The sequence below is a fragment of the Typopeltis vanoorti genome, chromosome 10, assembly GCF_054136105.1.
Source record: "Typopeltis vanoorti isolate ZY-2024b chromosome 10, IOZ_Tvanoo_1.0, whole genome shotgun sequence".
NCBI lineage: Eukaryota > Metazoa > Arthropoda > Arachnida > Uropygi > Thelyphonidae > Typopeltis > Typopeltis vanoorti.
This window is the reverse complement of record NC_143558.1, coordinates 9,064,652-9,082,872: the sequence shown is the minus strand read 5'-3', so window position 1 is coordinate 9,082,872 and position 18,221 is coordinate 9,064,652. Positions and strand designations below refer to the sequence as shown.

Sequence of the window (18,221 nt, the reverse complement as noted above, 5' to 3'; positions counted from 1 at the left end):
AGGCAGGTACACAGGACTGCAAGCAAGAATTCTTGAAATAAATCCATTGGCAAAATTCACACCGTGCGCTGGACATTCTTTGTCTCTAATTGGTACTTGTCCGATTCTGTCGGGATTCTTTCACATTTTTTGATGTCCTTCAGAAACTGTACGTATTTTTCACATCTTCAACACATCGGTGGAGTGTTTTAAGAAAGCACCTGGAAACGTCTGAAAAAGTAATCAAACGCCCTTCGCCTACTCGTTGGTCAGCTCGTGATGATGCCTGTCGGAGTCTCCGTGAGGGATGGAAGGAAATAATTTCCACTTTGTCCGAAATTGAAAGTGACACCACCCAGAAGAAAGTTACGCGATGTGAAGCAAGTGGAATTCTATGGCAACTTCAGTCACTGGAGGTTGGGATCATGACCTGCCTATGGGGTGATATTCTCGCAAGAATGAATGCCACAAGCAAGAAATTACAAAGTGTAAACATTGATATAGGAACTGTGTGTGAACTGTAAGGGTCCCTCGAAGAATATTTCAAAACACTAGAGTTACTCTATGAATCCTATGAAGAACAGGGCAAAAAACTCAGTGGAGTTAACTTGTACGAGGGAGAGAAAAAGAGGAAGAAAAAGCCCACCACGTTTTTTGACGACAGCGCAGATGAAAGTAACGAAAATGAAGACGAGTACAATCCATCAGTCATTACAAAACTGATACTTATGACACAATTTCGCACAGGCTCTCATTCGAAATGAAACGAAGAAAAGTGTCGTATGAAAGCCTCTCGAAGGAGTTCCTGTTTCTCACAACAATCAGGACCGGTTTTATTATTAGGCGAACCTCGGCAATTTAGTGAATTTAGGGAACTTAGTGCCTAGGGGCACTAAGCTTCGGATAACCAGATTTTGCTACATAGTTCGGGGAAAAATATATAGAGACAATGTACAGGGGCGCCTAAATTTTCTTTGCCTATGGGCATCAGATACGCTTGAACCAGTCCTAACAACAGTGCATGTGATATGTGAAAAGGATGTCATGAAAGGGGGAAAAACTTCAAGAACACTTTTTGACTGATATTATAAAATAAAAAAATAAATCAGCTAATGCCTTTTATTCCCTTATAGGGAGTAGGCGAGGCCTTTATACCCTATCTAGCTTTTGGAGACTGAGTGGGCAGTTCAATCTCCACCGGCATCCAATCAGAGATACCTGGCCCATTTCTATCACTAATTATAGACAGCCACCAATGAAGAGGATGGCAAACAAGTGCTGCCATCTCTTGATACCTAACCCTAACAATATATGTTACTGTCTGAAAAAATAATGTGGGTACTACGATCGATTTTCTTCAGTTTACGGGATAAAAAACCCGAGTTTCCGGGAGGAAAAACCCGCTTGTTCATACCAGAGATCGACTAACTCGGGAATCGGTCGAAGAAAGGCTTAGAAAAAGTTCCTCCAGTCGGCGACTAGACTTGAACTTAAATCTGACTTCAAGCGACCAAGCAAGCGCCACTTCCACTGAGCTACACAAGCCTCTGTAAGGAATCTCAATTTGTAAACGAATGCCTGCATTTCAGAGCGCCCCTGAAAGTGGCCTAGAAATAAATACATTCCTACAACTTTCACAGAAAATCCGACAGGAAGCCCTACAGTGTATATATATATATCCCAATTGGACACTGCTGTTACGATTTTTCTGTGTAAGATGGCAACAAATTGCTCAGCTGAACGATCGTTTTCTGCCCTCGAAAGGTTGAAGGACTACCATAGAACAACTACGATGGAAGAAAGGCTCAGCAACTTGGCAGTTCTACAAATTGAGAGCGATATTACAAGGGCACTGGACTACGAGAATGTGATAAATATCTTCGCCGAGCGAGCGGCAAGACGTAAAAAATAATCTAGGACATTTTGGGTGAGTCATAACATATATATATATTTATTTATTTATTTATTTATTTATATTACGAATTTACGATATAAATAGGAACATGTAAATCAACATGTTCATTAAATATGAGGGGCGGCACTTTCTCTGGGCCTATGGGCGGGAAATACCTAAATACCGACTGCAGACGGAACAAAATTATTATTATTATGATGATAATAATTTTGTTCCGCCACACGAACATTGCAACAGTCTTTCCCTAACGCTATAACCATTCGATATCATTGATTGCAGCGCCCTCCTCACCTACTGATTTTATAATTACAAATACAACATTTTCTCTTCCAGAATTATTTGTTGAATCGATTATTTAAAACTTCCCAAAAATTTATTTATATATGCAATAATTCAAGGTTTTCTTCGCGATTGGATCCACCATTGTTGCTTTGGTGCAGTTCACCCGTTTAATTTCACGATAATTAATTAATCTTAATAAACTACCAGAAAAAAAAAAAAATCAACATTTCTTGAATAAATGTTATTATTCTTGATCCTTATACAAATTTCTGTTGCTTAGAAAAACACGATCCACTTACTTTTTAATATTTTACGTAATAATCTCTCGAAGAAAAATAAAGAAACATTATTATTGTCATTATTATCATCTTAGGAAATATACTGAACATGCTTCATAAGCTGCAATAGGTCACGTTCGCCGAAATTTTATTTTATTTTATTTTTATTATTTTTTTTTGAAGAACTGTGTTAATGTGAAATTCGGAATATTTCGTCAGTAGTGTCACGAATGATAAACTTCACGGGGAAATGAAAAATTCCAATGCGCTGCACAACAGCGCCTTGCAACGTATTGGATTAAAAGAAAAAAAAAAGAATTTATGAAGGAAATTATCTTTAAGTCCGCTTTTCAGAAAAGTGGGATTAAATGACGCTAGCGGAATGTGCGAGGTCTGCTTTGGTGTTCTCTTCTCACTGGTAGGATCGCGGTCACGTGACTAAACTTTATGCCTCAATAAAATGCGCGTTTGGTTTTGACGCCGGCAGTACTGATATGACTCGGGCAAACAGAAGTATCGCTATTGTAGGACTACGTCAAATTTATCTTCAAGATACCCTCAAAAGGTAATGATTTCGGTCTTATATATATATAACATTAATGAACATAGCAACAGAGCTGCGCATACAAATTTGCTTCTATAAACATTCTATAGAAGGATATGGAACCTATAATTATGATTGCTTTTACTACAGTATATTACTGTTATCTTATCCCAGGACTCTATTGATTCGCAAGATCCACTACCCATCAACCTGTTCGACACACCTCCTTTCAATTTCTTCCCCCCCCCGTCTATAATCATGCATAATTTCTCCATCATTTTATTGCTTGTACGTGTTAATTTGGTTTAACAGTGTGTTACTAGGTCGACAATATTTTTCTCAAGTTTTGTTGTTCACGCTGCATACGTTAGGGTTCGCATTTCTTTTATAGATTCTTTTGTTTATTTATATTCTTATTTTTGAAGACAAGATAGTTTATCTGTTATAGTTATTTAATTCCATTCCGTCTCGTTAACTTGTTACATTATTTTTCCTTTGATTTCTGATTTACATCTAGATTATCTAACCTTTTTTTTTTTAATTTTGTTTTCATTATTTACTTATTCTTCACATTTTTTCCTTTCAGAATTTTAAAATGCATTTCATAGTCTTTATAAGTCATCTACACACTAGTAAACGATATATTTTATTATTTCATTAAGAAAAACTTCCACTTCAGAAAACAAAATTTCGCTTACCACCTACATGATTATCACACCCTTCATATTCAACACTGGCAAACACGAGGAATAAATGTTCAACAAGAAAAAAAAAAAAAAGTAACAGACACATTTATTTGTATTTTTTGCATTTCAGGCGCTGAGCCTGAAACACAAAATTTTGCTGCGATACTCTATTCAAAATTTCACTTTTACAGTCCTCTGGTGAAAGAGGCGCAACTAGGTATGGGGCGCAAAACGTAAAAAATAAAAATAAATAGATATAAAAGTCCGCTATTTTATATTGTATTTTTAAATTTCGGCAATATAGACACGCAAATTCTGTAACACACTGCAACTCATTTTGATGGGGTTAATAGTAAATATTTAACATATTGCATTTAGTAAAATTTAACTTGTTACATTTAAATTTTTCAAACATTTTGTCATTTTTCTGTTAGGGGGACGCAAGTTAGACGCTTGCCACAGGCGCTTCATACCCTCGTTACTGTATTGCAATCCTGTATTATAAATGATATGATTAGATTAGCGCCGCCTCTAAGACCACGATTCGTTTCTGTATTATGTTGTTAACTGAACATGTGCACATCCTCTGAAAGCTCGCAGAAATTTATTTCGTTTATGAAAGCACTGGGCACTAATAAGTTAATAGTGCTTCTGAGATTTCATTGGAATGGAGGTCATGTTAGAATTAATGTGCAACACAAATGAAAGATGCCAAGAAATTATATTCTTGGTTTAATGCTTTATTCAAGTAAGCAAACAAAGTTTGCGCGTGAAGTAACTTCACAACTGGGTACTTGTCTATATTGAGGCTAATGACTTCACGTTAATTGCCTTAGCATCCCATAATGTAAAACACACATCCTTTCAGCTAAGCATTATAGGAAGAGCCACTACCTACAGCGGTTTCGACCTTTATTGAGGTCTCATCAATGGGATGGTGGAACAAAATCACAATTTATTATTTAAGAATTCGACTAGTTTCATGCTTCAACAGAATGAAACAGATCAAAACAAAACAAATTACTCGGCTGACTGGACCAATTGGTCCAGTTAGCCGATTGAATAACGTATCAGCTCTCCAGCTAACAAGCTGAGAATTTGAATCCCACCACGGGCATGAATGTTTATGACTACCCGTAGGTGGCAGATGAGTTTCATTGCCGGGTGCGAAACCATACCCAACTTATTGGATGCTTGAAGTGATTCTAAAAAGTTCCATGTTTTGTATTTGGTCTCTGCACCAGTGTATCCAGCTGTAAATCAGAAATAAAAAATATTGAATAAATAAACGAAATCTAACAATCTTTTATCCATCCGTATTATAGGTTCAGCTCTTTTATATGTAGAAGTCATATTAGATAGATATAGCCCTTGTCTGGAGAGCAAATACCGAACTTTTTCTTTTAAGCTGCTTTTAATGAGCACATTGGTTTCAAACAGGACAATGTAATTCATTTACTACCTGACTCGTGCAATTTAGATTTGTTTCAAACTGTCACAAATTGGCAGGATGTCTAGAATGATTGAAAACGTGCCCAGGTTTACACAATTGAGGTGCATGCAATCATGGTTATTGAAATATATACTGTACATCTTCACTTACATGTTAGGCTCAATAACTCATGTCTCCAAGGAACTTTGCTTCGTGGAAACTTGATTAATGCTGCAATAGGGAGGTTAATCATATCATGTCTTTGGTATCTGGTAACTGAATCTCTTTTCTGGACTGTTTTTCTATTTTGAGGGATGAAAAACGCTTCCACGTTTTTGTGTGTGTGTGTGTACTAAAATATACTGTTAATAAAAAAAGTTGCTAATAACAGTTTCCCAAATTTTGGACATAAATACTCCATTACAAAGGAGTGCTGTATCATCAGCATACATCAGTAATCCGATGTATGCTGATGATACAGCACTCCTTTGTAATGAGAAGGAAGAGCCAGGACAAATTCTTGACAAAGTTAATGAGCTCAGTAAGAACAGAGGAGGAAGTTAGCAAGTTCGAGCACCTGGGATCCACAATTAATGTGAAGAATTGCTGTTCAGAAGATTAAGAATGACTAAAACAACAGTTAGAGCCTTCTCTGAAATCTGGAAGAATGGATCTATCTCCATGGGAACAAAGGTGAGGATTTTCGATGCTGCTGTTTTTCCAACAGCGACTTATGGATGTGAGATTTGGAACCTAAAGAAGTCTGATAGAAAAAGGATGACTGCTTTTGAGATGTGGTGTTACAAAAGGCCATTGAGGATATATTACTGAAAGGAGGACAAATGGATCGCTGCTAGAAAGGATCAGTACGACTTTAAAGCTCCTTAAGGATATTGACAGAAGAAAGTTGAAACACTTTGGACACATTGAAAGGATGGAAGGAGGACTTCTCAGAAGAGTGATAGAAGGTAAAGTTCCTTGAAAAAGAGGAAGGGGCATACCGTCAATGAGATGGATGGATGGTATGTGGAGTGACTGATCTTCAGAAAGTTGAAGCCTCCAGAAAAGCATACAGGCGAGGACTTATGTGGCACATCACCGGGCATCGGAGTGACCATACGGCATCTATAGATGTCCAATGAACACATGGACAATACTTTGCAATATCCTCTATGCCAGCTATTTTTCTTATTCTATCCCTTTGTATTGGTCATTTTTTCTCTCCAAGGTTCTTTGAGCTATGTGCTTAGTCGTTGCCCATGTCTCACTTCCATTGGTGAACACTAGAATAACATCAAATTCTTTAACAATGCATATGTTAAAGGACTTTCATTTTTAAACATACAGGTAAATCTCCTAACAGATAATCCTCATGAATTCAATAGTTTATCCTGCTGTAATAACTTCCCAAATCTACTGGTCTTCTTAGCTATAAGGTCCCCCATGAGGGATTAAAACCTTTTAATGGAGAAATTCATTGAAACGATGAAAACAAAACCACAGTAATTTTGCTATTCTATAATAATGTTACCATTGAACTAGACAAGGAGAGTTGATACACCACGATGATTTTGGATTTTTCTGAGGCTTTTGACAGGATTCGGCATGGAACATTGTTTCATAAATTAGAGAATATGGGACTGGATTATAAAATACTACCCTGGATAAGGGCATGTCTGGTTGACATATATCAAAAAGTGGTTTATGGGGGAGGGTATGCTGCAAGATTTAAGGTGACCAATGGTGTACCACAGGGATCGGTCATTGGTCCATTGTTATTCAATCTGTACATTAAAGATATTGGGAAGGATTTGATAGTGACACACAGCCATTTGCTGATGATGCAAAGATAGGTAGGGTAATCAGCAGTGCTGCTGATATGCAGTACTTGCAGAATGATTTGAATAGGCTGGAATTGTGGGCATGAGAAAATGGGTGTCAGTTCAATGTCAGTAAATGTAAAGTTATGCACTTTAGCGTGATTAGATATCCGACTCATATTATATTGGTAGGATCGTGCTAGAAGAAACTGATGAGGCTAGAGATCTTGCGAGTTTTAGTAGATAGGGAGTTGAAGTTCAAAGGCCATATAGCATAGATTGCAAATACAACTTAAGAGGATAATTACAATGCTGAAACGAACCTTAACATGTAAAGATAAGGAAGTCATTTTGCCTATTTACAAGGCCTTGATAAGACCTCACTTGGACTACCGTGCGCAGGTCTGGTTTCCATGGTGATGTTGGTACAATGGAGAGAGTGCAGAGGAATGTTAAAGATGATATCGTGATTGTAAAATACAGATTATTCTTATATAGAGAATATACCTGTAGAGTATTTATTCATAATTATAAAACCACACGTATACCACAGTAATTAACTTTTTAATAATATGTAAATATTTCATCTTAAGTATTAAGTCGTTACGGTTAAGATTGGGTCTGTGCCGTAAGGCTTCAGCACTTTCTTCACACAAGCACTCATTTTATATATGAAACGATGTAGTAGCTTAGGGTGTTCCCAATTGGATCTTGTGGTTGGCATTTTCAATTCCATGTTGTGCGAGACCAGATTTGTGAGGTTTGATAAGAAGGGTGTGGTCTTGATATTCAGAGATGGGTTTATTTACGGATCTTCCTGTTTGTCCATAGTAAGACAAGTTACAAGAACATGGTACTTCGTATACGCCAGGCAGCATCAGTGGTGAGAGTTTGTCTTTTTGAGAAGGTAACAAATTGTGAATTTGGTTGATTGGTTTATAGGTAGTAGCGAGTTTGTATTTCTTCAAAATTTTTGACGAACGTTCAGAGATGTTTGATATGTGGTATAGGAGTTCTGTGGGCTTCTTGTCTGGGTTGATGTTTTGGAGGGGGGGGGGGGGGGCTAATAATTTTTTGAGTTGTTATTGGATTAAATCCATTTAGTGAGGCTGTATCTTTAATAATTTCCAATTCTTGTTGCAAAGATTCTTCAGAGAAACAAAATTTGTGTGCTGTGGATTTGAGAGGTTTGATGTCTTATCAAACCTCACAAATCTGTTCTCGTTCAACATGGAGGTGAAAATGCCAACCACAGGATCCAATGGCAACACACCAAGCTGCTACATCGATCCATATCTAAATCTAAACATGAGCGTTTGTGTAAAAAAAAAAGTACTAAAGCTTTAAGGCACAGGCCCACTCTTAACCGTAACGACTGCCTCAGTATCCCAAAAGTCTGGGAAATTGTTAAAAAAAAAAAAAAAAAAAAAAAAAGAGAGAGAAAGAGGGACGATATGATTGAGACTTATAAACTTCTTTTTAGAAGGTCATACAGGATACCAACAGATTGAGAATGGGAGAAGTGATTGGAATGGATTGCCATTGGATGTTGTGTGTGTACAAGTACCATGAATAAACTCGTGAAAATGTATGACAGCTAGTGCGGGTGATATGTGGCCTCCCTCGATGAGACCCTGACCTTAATATTAATAATTTGTAGACGCTTCTATGTAGCAACTTTGCATCATTTCAAATGATCCTGTTTTCAACCTAGGTCGACAACAAAAACATGCTGTAGAGCAGTTAAAACGAAACTTAGTCTACGCTGAGTAGTGGTGAAAATACAAATCTTTCTCTTGTCAGTATGTTTACCCGGTGTCCTGGATCAACGCAGTAAATTAACTGCAGATAACAATACCGTGAAACGAGGTCTCCAACATGACCTTGCTGTTGCCATATGCCAGAGTTATGAAATAATGTTAAACTGGGGGAAGAGAGAGAGAGATGACAGGCAGGATTACACTGTATATATATAGAAGCTTTTATCGGGTAGCGATACTTCGCTACAGGACTAACTAGCACTGTTGGAAATGAAACTAATGTGTTTAAACGTAAACGCAGCAAGTACGTTCAATGCGGTTTTCACATAATGGTAAACAAATTGTCCTTGAAAAAGGGTTTGTCTCGGTAACTGAAAAATCTCCGCCTCCGAAAATAAGCGCTGTGATCAATCTCACACTTAATTTTACAATTGACATCTCCAGCGGACGTGGAATTATCGTATGAAGTCGATATTAAAACAGCATAACTGATATTCGGGCAAAATAAACTAAAATAAATTATAAGGTAGTATGCAGCAGTTGAAAGACCGATCGTTATAGCAATAAAAAAAAAAAAAAAAAAAAAAAAACGTCGGTTATAAGAAAAATTGAAATTGGTGAAAGAAGACCTAATGTTGTGTGTACCGAAGTTGGTTTATTCAACTGCCATACCATAATGATATGAATCAGCGTAATATCCCTGTCATGCGGACGTTAATTACGCAGTCTGTTCGATGAACTCAGCGAAGAAGGTGAAAATCAGTCTTTTATTGCAAAAAAGAGAAGGAGAAAACAACGATCCCAATTTCATAATATTAAACTTATGGGGAGGCTGACTCAGCGACTTGGAAGAATTTCCGACTCGTTTTGTATGCTTTGCTCTGGAGGGTCAATATCCTCACATAAAAAGTGTTTATTTTATTAATTTAATTTATGAGACTGCAATAGGCTGAAAAGTAATGCGGGAAGAGAGAAAGTTTTGTACGCCATGAAAGTATTTCATCGACTCTTATGTTTTACACCAGTATCCTCCTCCACCGGGGGGGGGGGGGGGAACAGTGAAATAAAAAAATGACGCGCATGGAATCGGATTTGACACATACCGAGAATGGACTAGGCAGAGATTCCAAAGTATCGCATTGTTTTAACTCCTACGATGGCGATTTTACTAATGTGTATTTTATGTATAAGACAGAAATCGAATTCGTGGGTACTCAGCGTCGACTTGGAAGGCTCAATAGGTTTCTTTCATTAACTTTCCCTTTATCGGAGTTCAAACTAATAGAATTTATGGTAACGTTGTGGCCAGGTTAATACTGTGTTACGACGTTATGATTACCACGTGCAATCCTAATGTCTTTATGAACGCTTATGAAGGCCGTTATTCTTTGTATGTAAATTGCGTATGTTCTTCGGCCGATTTGAGGGATGAAAACTCCACTTTCTGGGAGAAAAGCATTTCCATCTACTACGTGAGACCGGTTAATTCACATTCAATCGAAAATGTCTTATAAAGGTTCTTCGTGTCCTAGATGGGATTCGAACCAGGTCTTTCCAACAGACTGAATTACGGGACTCTCATCTACAGAGCCTCAGGTACTCACTACAACTCTCCCTATATTTTTTCTCCTGAAAAAAAAAAATCAACATAAAAATGTCATTGCTGGAAACAGATTTTTTTATATTATTCCAAACTCAATTCACAAAAAAAAAAAAAAAAAAAACTGAAAAAAATGTTTGTTAGAATTATGTAATCTATTGCGCATTGCTACTAATACCATCGTCAGTTGCGAGCTAAGGAAAAGTTCTCCCTTTTATTTTTATTTATTTTAACAGTAACGGTATGACATGCTGACACCTTTCATAATTAAACTACGATGTGTGTCATACGGATGTGAAATATATAGAAATGTGCTAAGATAATCCGAAAATCTGTTCCTAAAAATCAAGCATGATAATATATATATTATTCGGACTCTAGGTATACAGTCAGCCATTGCCTCCTGCAAACACTTCTTAACCACATTCCATGCATTATCAACATCCAGCCCTTGCAGTTTTACATGCCATGGCACTGAACCAATCAAACCAAACTCCTAAGCTTGTTATACTTACCAGTCCGATAATTACCCTGTCTTAATTGTACATTGCACACCTTTAGCCACCTCCCAAGTCAAGATCCTATGATCACTCTCACCAATTGGTGGCAATGTGGTCATATTCGTTACAGCGAAATCCTCAGATGCAATTACTAGGTCAAGCACTCTCTGACCCTTAGTATTTTCCATTACATGCTGTAGCAGATAGTTATCCCTTAATAACTGCATAAAATCCAATTCCTTCCTCCCATGTGTCCTCTGCTCCTTCAAATCAATGCTACCATAGTTGAAATCACCCACAATAATCACCCTCCTTCCACTCATTTCTTCTATTTGCTCGTGCATACTGTCACCACCATCTTTTCCATCACCTGGTCTATAGCAACACCCAACTGTATATTTTGTTCCGTTAGTCTCAATCTCGCACCAAATAGACTCAAATGAGCTCTTTTCTCAATCCTGCAATTCAACTTCTATTCTCCTTGACTGCAGCTCATCAGTAACACTCCTGCCCCCATTTTATTCTCTCTGTCACTCCTGAACACACCATACCCCTCATTCAATCCCACTAGCTTTATCATCTTCTGTCAGCCATGTTTTACTAATGCGAAACTATTATTGAAGTAACCTTCCTTTGCAAAAATAACTTCCTGCTTTATCGGTAAATATTGTGATTACATGGAATCCCGTAATCAGCATAGGTAGTTCAGTGGAATCCCATTTTAATCCGCAGATGTAATGATTCAGTGGAATCGCATGTAACGATTCAAAGAAAAACTGCGTAATGCACGATTGTAGTTAATGACCGTGTCGAACTCTCATACATTCAACGAGAAACGTATTTGTTTACATGAAGTGAAGAGCAATACAAGCTTAGTTTATCGATTCGCTCGTCAGTAACCAATGTCTTGACTCAAACGTTTTTGCCACAATAGCGCCGAGAGATTCAAGGTTCCAACCAGTGGCGCACTCAGGATTTAATCTTGGAGGGGGCCGAGCGCTCAAGATTTAACCTTTGGCGGGGGAGGGCCAAGTTCAGTAGACGTTTTGCGAATACACATTACATACGACTTATAACTGAGCATCTGCAGTGATCGCTAATTCATAAGTAGCACACAACATAAATAAAAAAAAAGGAATTTTAATTAGGAAAAGATTTTTGGAAATTTTTCTAGTGTTTTTTCCTTTTCTTTGGGGGTGGGGTGCCCGGGCCTCTTGCCCCCCCCCCCCTGGGTGCACGTTTATTTATTTTTAACTCGTTAAGCATAGAGAGACAGAGGGAGGGAAAGATTATTTTAACTAATAGATCTATTTTAATAATATTTATAAATGTAGGTTTATAAATGAAAAACCAAAGGTCCATTTTGTTGCATATATTACTGAACAAAGGGCTCCAAGGCTTCAACCTGGAAGCAAACCTTATTAAAATTAAAAATACGTAAAGATTATGTTCCTGGTAGGTAGTAAAAAATCATTATTATTTTATTTTATCTTTATTATTTCTTTCTTTCTTGTTTTTTTTATTTTATTTTACCCTCTGCACATCTTGTGTATAAAAGCATCAACCTTTTATAGGCAAGATTACCACACACACACACACACACACACACAGTAATCTCACGACAATCTGAAAATAGTCGCAGACGAACCGTGTAACCTAAGAAATATCGAAAAAATCAAGAAAAAGTTAGGTATGCCGTGAATGCATAAAATATATGTAGATACTAGTCTATTTTTATCATTTGTTACCATAAAATATATGCACAAATTTATTATTAAGAAAAGTTGAAATTTATCAAAATTTCAATTAATCATCTCCCTAGTAGGGTAACATGTCCGCGCGGTTAGCCTAGTGGCTATGCGCTTCGCGACCACCTGCCTGGGGAAGGAGTGTCCTAGGTTCGATTTCCGTCGGTAACGTGAGGAGTTCAAGGATCTTCCTCAGCCATAGCCAAATTATCCGGTCTTGGGCGCGGGTAGAAGGCCCCATCCCCCAGTTTAGGTGGGGTGTTTTCGTCCGGCAAACCGGCCCCGTGAACACACACGCTAATGTCTTCTATGTGGTCCATATATTCGCCTTTTATTGGTCCATTTTGATAAGGTTTCACTAGCCTGACAGCTGTTTCGAACTGGGTTGGTTCTCCTCAGAAACCTTAACAGGGCAAAACTCTCTTTCAATACTAAGGAATTTGAAGTGTCGGACAGGTGTATTTTTCGTAAGCGAACTCTCGGTCGATGCGTAAATTATTTACTAAAATAAAGAGCCAAAAGGTTTCAGTAATGCTGGATTTAATATCTACTTAATTTATATAATTTTGCGTCGCCGAACTGAAGCCTATTTACTTATTTATTTACTAAAATAAAGACCCTTTTGGCTCTTTATTTTAGTAAATTAGTAGTTAAATTTTTGGGGAGTGAAAAGTTATACGCGGATTTTCGACTGCGAGGGGGAAGCCGCCCCCTAGTCCCCGCGTTGTTCAAGGGTCAACTGTATATATGTACTCGGTCGTTAAACATATTTTTTAAAAGAATTGAATGACATAAACCGAGAGTAAAGGAAAAATGTTTAATGGCATCACACGACTAGTTTCGGCTTTTTACAACCTTCTTCAGGTGTTTTCATAAAAGAAAAGAAAAACATTAAACATTGAAGATAAAAACTGTGAACAGGAAAGTCACTATACATATTTAACATGAAAACGTTGTGGTTAACGTATTCCAAGCTGTTCCTTCGTTGGCCACATTGTTGGGTGAGTGCGTGCGTACAACATCTCGCGAGCGCCAGTATGTGTTCACAGCAGAATGACAGTCTGGGAGGTTGTAGCTTAAATTATTATTGAAATGTACAGGGTTGGGGGTGATTTCTTCAGATTCTACAATTTTTCTCTTCAGTTCGTCACGGCAACGGAACACGTTGTTAGATCTATCCCAAAGGATTGTATGACCATGGTTTTGATCATCAGAATCGGCCGATAAAAGGATATGGCTCGATAAAGCACTGGCACGTGTTCTCTTGTAAGCGATGTTCCTCCTGTGCTCCTCCATACGCCATTCAATAGGCTTATCCGTCTGGCCAAAGTAAGGAATGTCGCAGTCACACCATGTCTTATACACACCGGGATATTTTAGATTGTGATGGCTTTGGACGGCTCACTACAGAGCGGATCTTAGGAAGAGGAGTAAATACAGTTCTAATGTTATATTTTTTGGAAACCTTGGCTAATTTTTGAGAGACTGAACTTATGTATGGTATAGATATATTTCCGGTATAGATATATCCCGGTATATACAAGATATGGTGTGACTACGACATTCCTTACTTTGGCCAGACGGATAAGCCTATTGAATGGCGTATGGAGGAGCACAGGAGGAACATCTGCCTTTGAATTTTATCTGCCATTATTAACAGCAATAAAACACGATAACAGTTTCAAAGAGTTCAAAATTCCCAGCGAGCAAAGAAGTCGCAGATAAACTTTGTTTACGAATACTGCGCTTCGGTTCGCTCACGTTGCTTTTCAATTATGACCAATGCCCATTTATACGACGCCACATTCGCCCAATCGACGAATGGGACGAATATTTTAGACAGAATTCTGCCGTGAATGAACCGAAGTCATTATTCGTAAACAAAGTTTATTTACGACATCGTGGCTCGCTACATCTGTGTGTGTGTGGGGGGGGGGAGAGAATTGGTGTTTCGCTGTGAACTATAAACTGTTTCTAAGTGTTATCGTGTTTTATTGCTGTTAATAATGGCAGATAAAATTCAAAGGAAGGACGCTGTTGCTTCCAGCCAAAAAAGAACGGGTAAGCCTATTACATTAGATCGTTTTCCTTCTCGGGGGAGGAGGAGACTCCCTAATCGGGGGAGATTAGGGCTCGTGATCACGACGAATTAATGCAGTTTTCAGGAGAAAAACAAAATCCCTCTACCTCCGTATGAGACCGGTAAACTCACTGTTTGATTGAAAATACCTAATGAAGGTTCCTCACATCATAGACGGGATTTGAACCCAGATCTTTCCAACCAGAGGGCTCGACTGTACCAGTTAAGCTGCGGAGACTCTATTACATTAAGATTAAAATGATTAAATTTAGTGACTGTGGTGTGCCGAACACTGAGATAGGCAGCAGGCTTAACTTAACTCGCATTAACTATTGTTTCAGTTAAAAACGAAGAGGAAGTTCTAAGTGAAAAGTACTAAAGTGGTTAATACTACAGTTATCCGGAAACATGATACTCTCATTGTCGAATTATAGGAAATAATTTGAAGGGAGATATTCAGTTGTTTGGTGATGATGTGATGATGATTAGGTAGTATAATAGTTAGTGAAGGTTAGTGTGGGGTGTCAGCCTATTCAAATCATCTGCAAGATGATTTGAATAGGCTGACAGTATGGGCAAAAGATAATGGACGTCAATTTAATGTGGAAAAGTGTAAAGTTATGCATTTTGAGATAAAGAGATTACAAGCTATGTGACACATTGAGGAATTGTACTCCAGGATACTGATGAAGCCAGGGATTTGGGAGAGGGAAGTAGTTCTAGAGTGAGAGAGGAAATTCAGAGGACATATTGCTAAAGTAGCCAGGATAGCTCATGGGATTACTTGGTGATCGAAGAACACGCTAACAAGCAGAAATAGGGGAGTTATCAATCCACTTTATAAAGCCTTGATACGACCATATTTGGATGGATGTGCAAAATCAGGTCTGGTCACCTGGTTTCTTTTAGATGTGGAAGTGGTGGTGGAGAGGATCTAGAGAGGAGTGACCAAGATGCTGAATGGTCTGTTAAATGCTCCCTATGAAGATTGATTGAGATTTGTGAGTTGTAACAGTTGGTTGATAGGCAAAAAAAGGGTGGCGGAGGAGGATATGATAGAAACATTTAAATTACTTAAGGGATTTTATAGGATTAATACAAAGGAAATATTTCAGCACTCGGATAGAAGGGGGCAGAACAAGAGACTATCCCTGGAAGTTGGGTAACAGCGTGGTTAACAAGGGTGAGAGGATTGGATTTTCACTTGAAGAGTGGTGAGTGAATGGAATGGGTTGCCCGATTCAGTTGAATGCTTTGTCTCTTAATGGTTTCAAGAAAAAGCACGATGTGCTTGAATCTACAACGTTTGTCATCCTCTCCTCTGAAATCAGTTTTTTCCCCTTCCCATCTCCGCATTGTGTAGTTCTGTAGCAGTGTTGTTGAGTGCTTAGTCATGTCTCTGTTTTCCGAGAAACGTAAATTGTTTACGTTTACAGTATCATTAATCAGTCAGCGTCTTAACATATCTATGTATTTTTTATTTTTTAAACAGGTAGAATGTTGACCTTGTTTGTTTCGTTTTTATGTGATTGCGTCTGCGTTACTCATTGTGTTGATACAAATTCCACAGTTCCTGTTTTTGTGCTCAGAAGCAGTCGAGGTATTTTAGCTTGTGTGGCAGGTTGTTGAACAATGCCGTACGAGATGTTGTCTCACAGCTATGAGTGGTAAGTGGTATTAGCATGTACAAAGAATAGATGGGGATTATTATTATGCGATATATGTCTCTCTTGTCACAATAATCGTTACTGAAGTACTCTTATAGCCATAAGAGGTTAAATTATTTACTGCAGTATGTTTGTTTGTTTTTTATGCGTAGACTTGTTACCATATCTGAGCATCGATTCACAAATTCTATGACGTGTGTGTGCGTGTATGTATATATATACATATTAGTTAACATCAAAATTTTGCGGCACTGATGTTTAACCATTTAAGATGTCTGTCTGTATAAGTCTAAGGTATTCGGGGTGTTTGAGAGTCTGTGGTTTAGTGTAACTGTGTTATAAGATGCATGATTTTTGGGTTATTTTTATAATTATCATTTGCATTTTAACGTTGTTTGTTATTGTAAAAGTAGGTCGTTAGTTTCTTTTAGGTCACATGTGCTTGGAGAGAGAAAGAGAGAGTCCCGAAAACTCAGGTTTTTCATCTCGCATACGTCCTGTCTGGACGCACACTATGTGTGATGGTAGACGGTTCCCTATCCTCTCACCATCCAACTAATGCTGCGGCCCCCACAAGGTTCAATTCTTTCACCGATCCTCTTCCTTCTGTATATCAATGACCTACTTCAGTTGACCTTCATCCCAATACACAATTTTGCAGATGACGGCACCACGCACTCCTCCCTTTCATTTAAACCCTACCCTACACAACTCACTTCAACCCACACAACATCAGCCACAACTTCCCTTAATTCGGACCTCCAAGCCATCCTGCAGTGGAGCTCAGATAACCTCGTCAACTTCAACGCTAGTAAAACCCAGTTCTGTCTTATTTCTCACAAAAAAAAGAACCATTTTCTCCAGCATTATTTTTGATAGCACTCAAATTCCCAGACAAGATGAGATTTCTCTTCTCGGAATTACCTTTATATCAAACCTCTCCGGCATAAACACATCACAACCATTGGATCCTTAGCTTCCAAAAAACTAGGTTTTCTCTTTCGCTCAAGACGCTGCTTCATCTCTAAACAGCTGTTAACCTTATACAAATCACAAATCTGCCAGCTATCGAATACTGCTCTCACATTAGGAGTGGGGCTCCTAAAAGCTCCCTCAAAATGCTTGACTCAATACAGAGGAGAGTAATTAGACTGATACATGATCCATCTCTTGCCAACTCGCTCCCCTTACCCTCATATAGACGTTTGGTCTCTGCAATTTGTGTATTCTATAAATATTTCCATTGAAAATGTTCATCTGAAACAGCATCAATAATTCTTCCACTCTGTACTAAGCCAATTGGAACACGTACAGCTGTCGCCCAACATCCTTTCACAGTACACCTTGAAACTCACAGAACAAGTTTATTTTCCTCCTCCTTCATCCCTGCTACTGCTGTCCTGTGGAACAGTCTTCCCCCTGACGTATTTCCCAAGGAATACAACATACAGGCTTTTCAATCAAATGTAAATAAGTTTTTCCTTTGCCAACCCACTACCCCATATACGGTACTAACGTGCTATAGGTTGACTAGCCAACCTCTCGCATATGGGCCCAATATCATAAAAAAATATAAAAAAAAGTAAATCGGCCCCAAGTACACACGCAGTTTCTAGACAAAAAAAAAAAAAAAAAAAAAAATACGGTTGTAGATAGCGCTGTTTGTAGTAGATTAATTGATTGACTGATTGATTGAAGCATAGTGTGGAGATGGTGTAGACGATGACTTGAGTAGACTGGCGTGCCCTCCTGAGTTCAGTACTTTGACTGAACGTAATAATAATATCCAAACGTTCTCACCAAACTTCCATAGGTGGAAAAGAAATTCACAATAACAAACTATCCACTATAATGAACTATTTATGTGGTCCCTACAGATTGCTATAGTGAGAGACAACTGTATTTCATTTTGTGTGGTCAAGTTATACTC

The 18,221-nt window shown here is 38.1% G+C and overlaps 1 protein-coding gene across 2 annotated transcripts in view; it reads left to right on the top strand.

The window, feature by feature from the left end:
- The first annotated feature begins 2,926 nt into the window (after positions 1-2,926).
- LOC150102161 (uncharacterized) overlaps positions 2,927-18,221 on the top strand; it is a 39,028-nt gene continuing 23,733 nt past the window's right edge. Inside the window, exon 1 of one of the 2 annotated variants that reach the window (XM_090399278.1) lies at positions 2,927-3,019. The gene's annotated coding sequence lies outside the window, so the exon portion shown is untranslated. Of the gene's footprint in view, positions 3,020-16,199; positions 16,292-18,221 lie in introns of those variants that run through there. The other variant, XM_090399279.1, reaches the window with a different exon arrangement.